This window comes from Solanum tuberosum, unplaced genomic scaffold (assembly GCF_000226075.1).
Source record: "Solanum tuberosum cultivar DM 1-3 516 R44 unplaced genomic scaffold, SolTub_3.0 scf00031, whole genome shotgun sequence".
Classification (NCBI taxonomy): Eukaryota; Viridiplantae; Streptophyta; class Magnoliopsida; order Solanales; family Solanaceae; genus Solanum; species Solanum tuberosum.
The window spans coordinates 451,478-459,597 of record NW_006238957.1 but is presented as its reverse complement, the minus strand read 5'-3'; positions in this window follow the sequence as shown (position 1 = coordinate 459,597).

Here is an 8,120-nt window from a genome sequence, read left to right as displayed (position 1 = left end):
CTCCGCCCGCCTCTAGTTTTGGCCATTCCCACCTCGAGGCCTTGCCCGGCCCAAGGCCTCGCTCGCTTCGATGTCTTTCCCACCTCGAGGCCTTGCTCACCTTGAGGCTTTGCTCGCCTTAAGGCTTCATCCACCTTGAGGCACCGCCTGCCTCGAGGCCCGCCCGCCGCCTTGAGTACTCTGCCCCGAGTCCCCCCGCGCCTCCTACCCCTTCCATCCACCAACTTAAACCCGAGACCCTAGCCCAACCTGAGACCTAAGATTCAAACCCAATCCCGACCCTGACCCGGAGACTTGACCTTGACCAAAACCCGAGACCCGACACCCTTCCTGAGATCCGACCCCGACCTTGACCTAACACCTAACCCGAGACAAAATTAGGATGGAAAGTTGAGGTTTGAAGTTCAAAATGATTTTGGAAAATGTTTTACTTACTTTTTTAAGAAAATAAAGTAGAACACAAAAATGATAAAAGTCTTTTAGGGAGATAAACAGATCAAAGTATTCAGAAGCTGCATATAACTTCTACAAGCTATAATACAAAGTAGAACATCAAATACTTGCCAATATATGGCCTAAAATTAGTAAGGAAATGTGCATGAAAAAATTCATCATGGAAGATAGATCATGATTAAAATTGTAGTGCAAGTGATAGTTAATGCATGAAAACAATATTCTAACAGATAGATAATCCAAGAAGATGATACAACATAAATGTTGGCGTAGCATGATAATTTAGAACTTTTAACATGAAACTTTAAGTGTTATTCTAGAACCCTATGTCAGCTGCAGATTATGTCCAAAAAGATCAATGTTCTATAAGTTTATAAACATATTTCCCCATACAACTAGAATATACGCCATGCGAAGTAAATCTCATACGACCTCCATGATACATATATGCTATTTATGCCAAATGCACTTCCCTGGAAAGAAGAGAATTATGGGATAGTTTGGAAAGTATGAGCAACTCCATAGATGATCCATGGTGTATTGGACAATAATGGATCCTAATGAGAAACTAGGGGGGCATACCCCCACAGGGCTAGCAGGTGTTTTGACTTCATTAGCACCATGGAGGCGCATGTGGACTATCTGTTATTGGTTTTGTTGGTCCTAGGTATACTTGGTGTAATAACAGGAAACCTGGTAAAAGAATATGGAAAAGACTTGATAAAGTGTTTGTTAATGATATATGGGCTGAAAACTATCAAACCAACACCATCAAACATCTGGCTAGAGTTGGATCAGATCATAGACCTTTACTGATGAAAAGCCACTCTGATAAGACTGATTTCATCAGATACTTTAGGCTTTTAAACCTATGGACTCAGCATCAGGACTTCCTTTAGGTAGTGCAAGATTCTTGGAATATGTATGTCATTGTGGAGATTACAAAGTAAGTTAAAAGCTCTCAGAAAAAGACTCAGTCAGTGGTCTAGAAACACTATTGGAGGTATTTATGAACATGTTAACACTTGGGAAACTAAGGTGCAGCTTCTTGAAGAACTGGATCTTGTCAATAATACTAAACAAAGCAGGGAGGAATTGAACAAGGAGCATGCAGAGTATGTGAAATGGCTCAGTATGCAAGACGCTCTTCTTAGGCAAAAGGCTAAGAAGATGTTCATAAATATATTCATAGTGTTATTAGAGATAGGAGGAAGAAACTTCATATTCACAGGATTAAGAACCACAATGATAAATGGACTCAGGAGGAAAACAAAATTGCCAAAGCTGCTATTAGGCATTGCAGGAAACTTTTTAATTTGGAGTAGCCTGCTATGAATAACAACTTCCTGGAGTGTACTCCAAGTCTGATTACTGATGATGATAATGAAACACTTCATAAAATTCCTACGGAGGAAGAAATCAAAGATGCAATATTCAATATGAGTGCTGAAAGCAATGCAGGACTAGATGGCTTCAATGGTAAGTTTTTTCACACTTGTTGGGATATTATTAAATATGATATTTGTGAATTTGTTGTTGAATTTTTCTCTGGTAAAAAGCTTACAAAGTATTTCACTCACACTTGTTTGGGCTTGATTCCTAAGGTTGTTTCCCCTTCAAATTTCTCACCTGAGTCCTATTAGTCTAAACAATTTTTCCAACAAAATTGTTTCCAAAATTTTAGCCAGAATCATTTCTGTTAATCAAAGTGGCTTTATTACTGGTAGGTTGATTACTGAAAATGTTATGTTTGCTCAAGAAATTGTTCATGTCATGTTTAACCCAATGTTGGTGGTAATATTGTTATCAAATTAGACATGGTTAAAGCTTATGATCGAATGGACTGGAATTTTTTTAAAGAAGTCCTTTAAAGATTTGTTTTTTCAGACAAATTGATCACTCTTATATGGAATCTTATTTCTAATATTTGGTACTCCATTTTGATTAATGCCTATGGCTTCTTCTCCTCTTCTCAGGATCCAAACAGGGTGATCCTCTATCCCCCTCTAATTTTATTTTGGGTGCAGAGGTTCTTTCTAGAACTCTGAACATTTTGCTCACTAACGATAACTTTACTCCATTTTCCATGCATAAAAGAGGCCCCCAAATCAATCACCTTGCTTATGCTGATGATATTGTTATCTTCAGTAGTGGCAATAGTAAGTTTTTTAAACTTATTATGAAACAGGTGAAGAATTATGAAAGTGTCTCAGGTCAAAGAGTGAACAAGGACAAAAGTTACTTCCTCACTGGCCCCTAAAACTGGTGCTTACAGGATTAATAGAATGAGGTGTACTGGCTTTATGGATAAAAACTTCCCTTTTACATACTTGGGTTGCCCCATTTATATAGGGAAAGAAATTTCTTACTTTGATGACATTGTCACCAAGGTAGTCAGAAGACTCAATGGCTAGAAGGTAAGATGCTCACCTATGACTGGGAGGGTAAGATGTTCACCTATGGTGGAAGAATTGTTCTGATCAAAAGTGTATGTCAATCTCTTCCTACTTATACTCTTACTGCCATTAACCCGCCTGTGAGCACTCTTAATTTGTTAGAAAAACATTTTGCAAGATTTTTCTGGGGTTTCAATGAGAATAAATCCAAGTACCATTGGAGATCATGGAAGAACTTATGTATCCCTACAGATGAAAGTGGCATGGGCATTAGAAGTATGAATGATATTTCTAAAACATTAGCCATTAAAAGGTGGTGGAGGTTTAGAACTCAACCATTTCTTTGGGCTGAGTTTATGATGGCTAAGTACTGCTTCACAATCTGATGAAATTCAGACTGCCTTAAGACCATTCACTCATAGCCAAGTTTGGGAACTTCAATGTATTGAAGGATTGTTCACAAGGACGGAGGTTCTTGAGCTTGAGTTGATGACAAAGAAGGGATTCCATGCCTTGCATGGTAACATACGCGCTTGGAAGGAGCTCCCAATTGAGCAATACCATGTTTGGATGATAGCTTGGAGTGTGGGAGGTCTAACGAAGCAAGGAGGAGCAAGTGAAGACGCTGCCTCATTCGACGAGCTGGAGACCACTTCGGCGACTAGCCAAACTGATTTGGCGAGGATTCCAAGATCGCCTAAAGTACCAAGGAGATACAAGGGAAGCTGCTCATTTGGCGAGCTGGAGATCAATCGGCGACTCGCTGAGTTCCTTAGGCGAGCACGACCTAGATCGCCGAACTTTACAGAATGCTTCAAGGGAAGGCTTCCAAGGAAGGGTCACGTCGCTGACCTATTTGGCGACTCGCCGAGTTCATTAGGCGATCCCGACCCAGCTCGCCCTTTATCCTTATTGGGCCACTATTGGGCCTCTTATGGTGTAATAGCCTAAAACTATAAATAGGCAGTTTAGGGTTCATTTTTAGGTAGACTATTTTGAAAATAAATGATTGATGAATTGGATCTCCTTTGAGAGACTTGAGAGCTTGGTAAAGCTTTTGTTGAACTTTGTTAGAAACGGGGGTTGCTTGGGGATTCAATTTCCTTGAGGTCTTCGTAAGAGATTCGGTGCTTGATTCGGATTAATCGATTGAGGTCTTTAGGTTTAATATACCTTTAGGTTGCTCTTGATTTCCTTTTCCTGTGTCAATCTATTTATCTTGATTAGGTGTTTGTTTAGGATTGTAATTGAAGGTTTTAGGATTTAATATATCCTTTAGTTGCCAATTGTTCCTTCTCTTGTATCTCTTCTTCTATCTTTCTTTTGTTTCCGCATTTTATCCGTAATTCCTTTTTGAGAATTACATCATTTGGTATCAGAGCTAGGCTTAGAATCGTTCCTACGAATTCTAGTCTTGGGTTGTTACAAAAAAATGAGTCAACAAACGTTTTTCAAGAAAACCTCAATTTTTTTTGTTGATTTGATTCTTGTTTGAAGTTTCCAAGGTTAGATTAGTGTTTTCTAACCTTATTTGAGTTTAGATCGGAGATTTGGTGAAGTTTGGAGCTCTATTGAAGAATTCACCATTGTTGGGTGAAGAAGCTTGAAGAATTTCAAGTGGGTTTTTAGATTTAGGTTAAATTGGAGACTCTAGGGTATTGGGGTTTGATCTCTATATCCTTAGGAGCTCATAGCTGAAATTTGAGTGAAAACGGATTAAAAATCCATTGGGTTTGAAAATTGGTGTTCTTCATGTTCATGGTGTTCTTCATGACTAGAAGAAAGAAGGAAATGGGTTTTGAAATCTGAAGATTTTGGCAAGGAATTGGAAGATAAAAAGTATTGGGGTTTGCTTCCTATATCTAGGGGAGCTTGTATCTCAAATTTTGTGAAATTCTGAGCTAAAATCGTTGAGGGTTTATTTTGGGTCTTCATCTTGTTCATAGTGTTCTTGAAGAACATTCAAATCTTCAAGAAGAAGGAATCTTCCAAAAAGGTGTTTGATCCAAAAGGAAGAGAAAAGGAAAGAGTACTTGTGTTGATGCAAAAGGGAATTTACCAAAAGTGGTGAGTACTAGGTCAAGGAAGTACAAGGGGACCACAACGAGTGCAAAATCGCAGGCTGAAAGTGTGCAGGAAGGTCAATTGGGCGAGCTAAGTCATGCTTACAAAGACGACTCGACGACTTGCCAAATGGGAGCTGAGCTCGCCAAATGAACTTACCTCTCTGGAAAATTCGGCGAGCTGAGTGAACTTCGGCGACTTGCCGAACTGATTCGGCAAGCTACAGGGAGTAAGTTGGCAATGTGAACTTCATTATTTTTTTTTAAAAGTTCAAGTTTGGACACCCGAGCTTCATTTTATGATAAATCTCATGTTTTAACTTCCTAGTCTCATTTTCCTTGATTCCTACTCACTTCTTTGATTCTAAAAACTAATTTCCAACTAGTAAATGTCCTTGTTTAGTTGTTGATTAGTCTTGTGTTCGTTTTTCTTTCTTGTGCTTTCTTTGTGTGTTTTTTTAGTTTTACTTATAGTTAACTTCTTGATTCAAGTCCGTTTTGCTTTAACGAGTCGTCCATCCTTCTTGAAACAAGAATCCATTCCGACCAAGAGCTTAATTGACACTTGTGTACCACCGGATTGAAACAAGGTTCAATATTAGCCAAGCCAATTTGTGAGGTATTCAAAGGTGAGAAAATGCGAGTGTTGGTGAGGAGGTTTTACTACTAACCTTGTTTGCTCGTTTTGTAGGTACAAAGGAGTTATAAGGAAGTATGTCATCAATAGCCTCGGACCCAGGTGATTATGATATGGGAGACAATGATTGTAATGATGGAGGCAATGGATGTGAAGATGATTGTGATTATGGAGGTTATGATTATAGCCATGATCAAGAGCCGAAAGGGAATGAGAGCTACTATTCCGGAGCAGAATATGAGGAGCATGGTGAACATAGTTCTTATGGTGAAGATGGAGAGTACGACGAACCTTGTGATGGCTCCTATGGTGATGATGGAGAATGTGAGAGATCTTACTCCCACTCCGAGAGTGAAGATGGTTCCTATGATGGTGCCAGAACATATTACACTTCCCACTCCAAGGATGAAGGTGAAGTGAGGTATAATACTCTCTTATATAAGAATTATGAGGAGCATGCCCCTAAGGCTTGTGAAGATTCATATTCTTTGTCTTGTGGTAATCCTTGCCCTAGTCGAAGCGGTGTGTATGGTTAACTAGTTCAAGTCAAAGTCATCCGATGGGAAGAAGAGAGTGTGCATCTCTAATGTCTAAGGATACTACATCCTACACTTCTCATGTTAATGCACACTTGTCAGGATATAGGAACCAAGGCAGATATGGGGGATGTGTTAGGGGTCTCGGTACCAAAAAGGTTAGTCTTCCTATCTTTGAAGGAAAGTGTGATCCCGAGGCGTATCTTGATTGGGAGTGGCAATGTGAGCAGAATTTCCAAAACCATGATTTGGGAGACATTGAGCAATCCATGTATGCCCTTGAATACTTTAAAGGTCTTGCATTGAGTTGGTGGAAACATGCAGGATGGCTTCAAGGACTCAATGGAAATACCAACCCATTGACATGGGGAGAATTGAAATGGCTTATGAGGTTCAAGTATGTGCCAAAGGGGTACACAACTTTATAATGTTGACCCAAGAAGACAAGTTCTTAGGATGAAGGTTGACATTTGTGGAGTTTTGGGGTTTGATAATCCTCGATGATTATTGCAATCTTAACTACATCACTCCATCTACGGTAGCCTACTTGAGACTACCCCGAAGATCAAGGCGTTATCCAAACACCATGGAGGGATGTAAGGTGACAGAATTTGTAAAGGTCTCTTTCACACGCGGTGCATACTATGAGGAGGTTTCGTGTGATATAATTCCCATGGACTTTTGTCACTTATGTTTGGGAGCCAATTGGTTTAACCAACATAGGGTCCCAAACGAGCAAAAATGATCCAAGTATGTTGTGGATCAATGGGGTACACATCTATTTCCTCCTCCTAAGATGAAAAATGAGAGACAAAAGATTGAGAGGAGTAAGGGATAGCAAGGTGGCAACCTTAGAGTGGAAAAAGGAGAGATTGAGTGGAGTGAAGTGAAAGGGTTGCCACAATCTCAATCTAACCTTTTTGTTTATCCTTCACTTTGTAAGATTCTTATGTAGGTACTGTTGAAGTGTCTGACCATCTCATCTAAAGCTTAAGCTGTTAGAGAGAACACACTTTTATTATTTGATTATATTCTCAACACGCCCCCTCACATGCAGGCCTGATATTTTTTCATGGGCCAAGCACGTGGAAATTCTTTTTGATTTGGGTGGCGGTGAGATTCGATCTCAGGACCTTTGCCTGCTCTGATACCATGTTGAAGTGTGTAACCATCTCATCTAAAAGCTTAAATTGTTAGAGAGAACACACTTTTATTATTTGATTATATTCTCAACAGGTACAAGCATAATGAATGGAGTAACACGAGTTCCCAACAAAGAGCCTACACTTGAAGGTGTGATGGATGCACTTTTGGGATGTCCCAACATTCCTAAGGGAGTGTCATTCCAAGGTAATGAAGATCTTTCTTGCGAGCGTCAAGGTACAATAGCTAAACTTAACACTTTTACAATTGCAAATGAACAAAGTGTAAGTGATAGCTTGTTTTTATGTGAGCCTAATGCTTCTTTACCATGTGTTGATAATGTACATGTTGAGAGTGTGGATAATTGTGTTGATCAACTTGCTTTTTAGTGTAGTTCACTAATTGAGGGATCTTGTGATGTGATTAAGGAACCTCAATTTGGTGATACTAGTGATAATGTTGATCATTTGAATAGGAGTGACTCTTTCAGCATATCTTTTGTGGAAGATCCGATTGCTTGCTTTGCTCATAGAGATCATGTTCTAGAAAATGCCTCGAAAAATGATATGTGTCTTTTTGTGGGTGAACTTGCATGCTTTAATTCTCCCATGGTAGTTGATCATTCCCCTTTTAAGTACAATATCTTATTTGAAGAAGATGAAATCACTCCTAGTGATGTACCTAGTGGTGTGAATCATGAGAGTAGTGTAGTTCTTGATAGCTATGCTTTCTATAGTAACCCACTATGGTGTGAAGATTGTCCTCACAAAGATGGAAATCTCTTCTTGGAAGATGAGAGTACTCTTGTAGGGAAGGATCATGATGAAAAGGAAGGTGGTATGTATTTTCCCATTACCTCTTCGTCTTGGTGTGTTTCAATTCTTAATGGTAT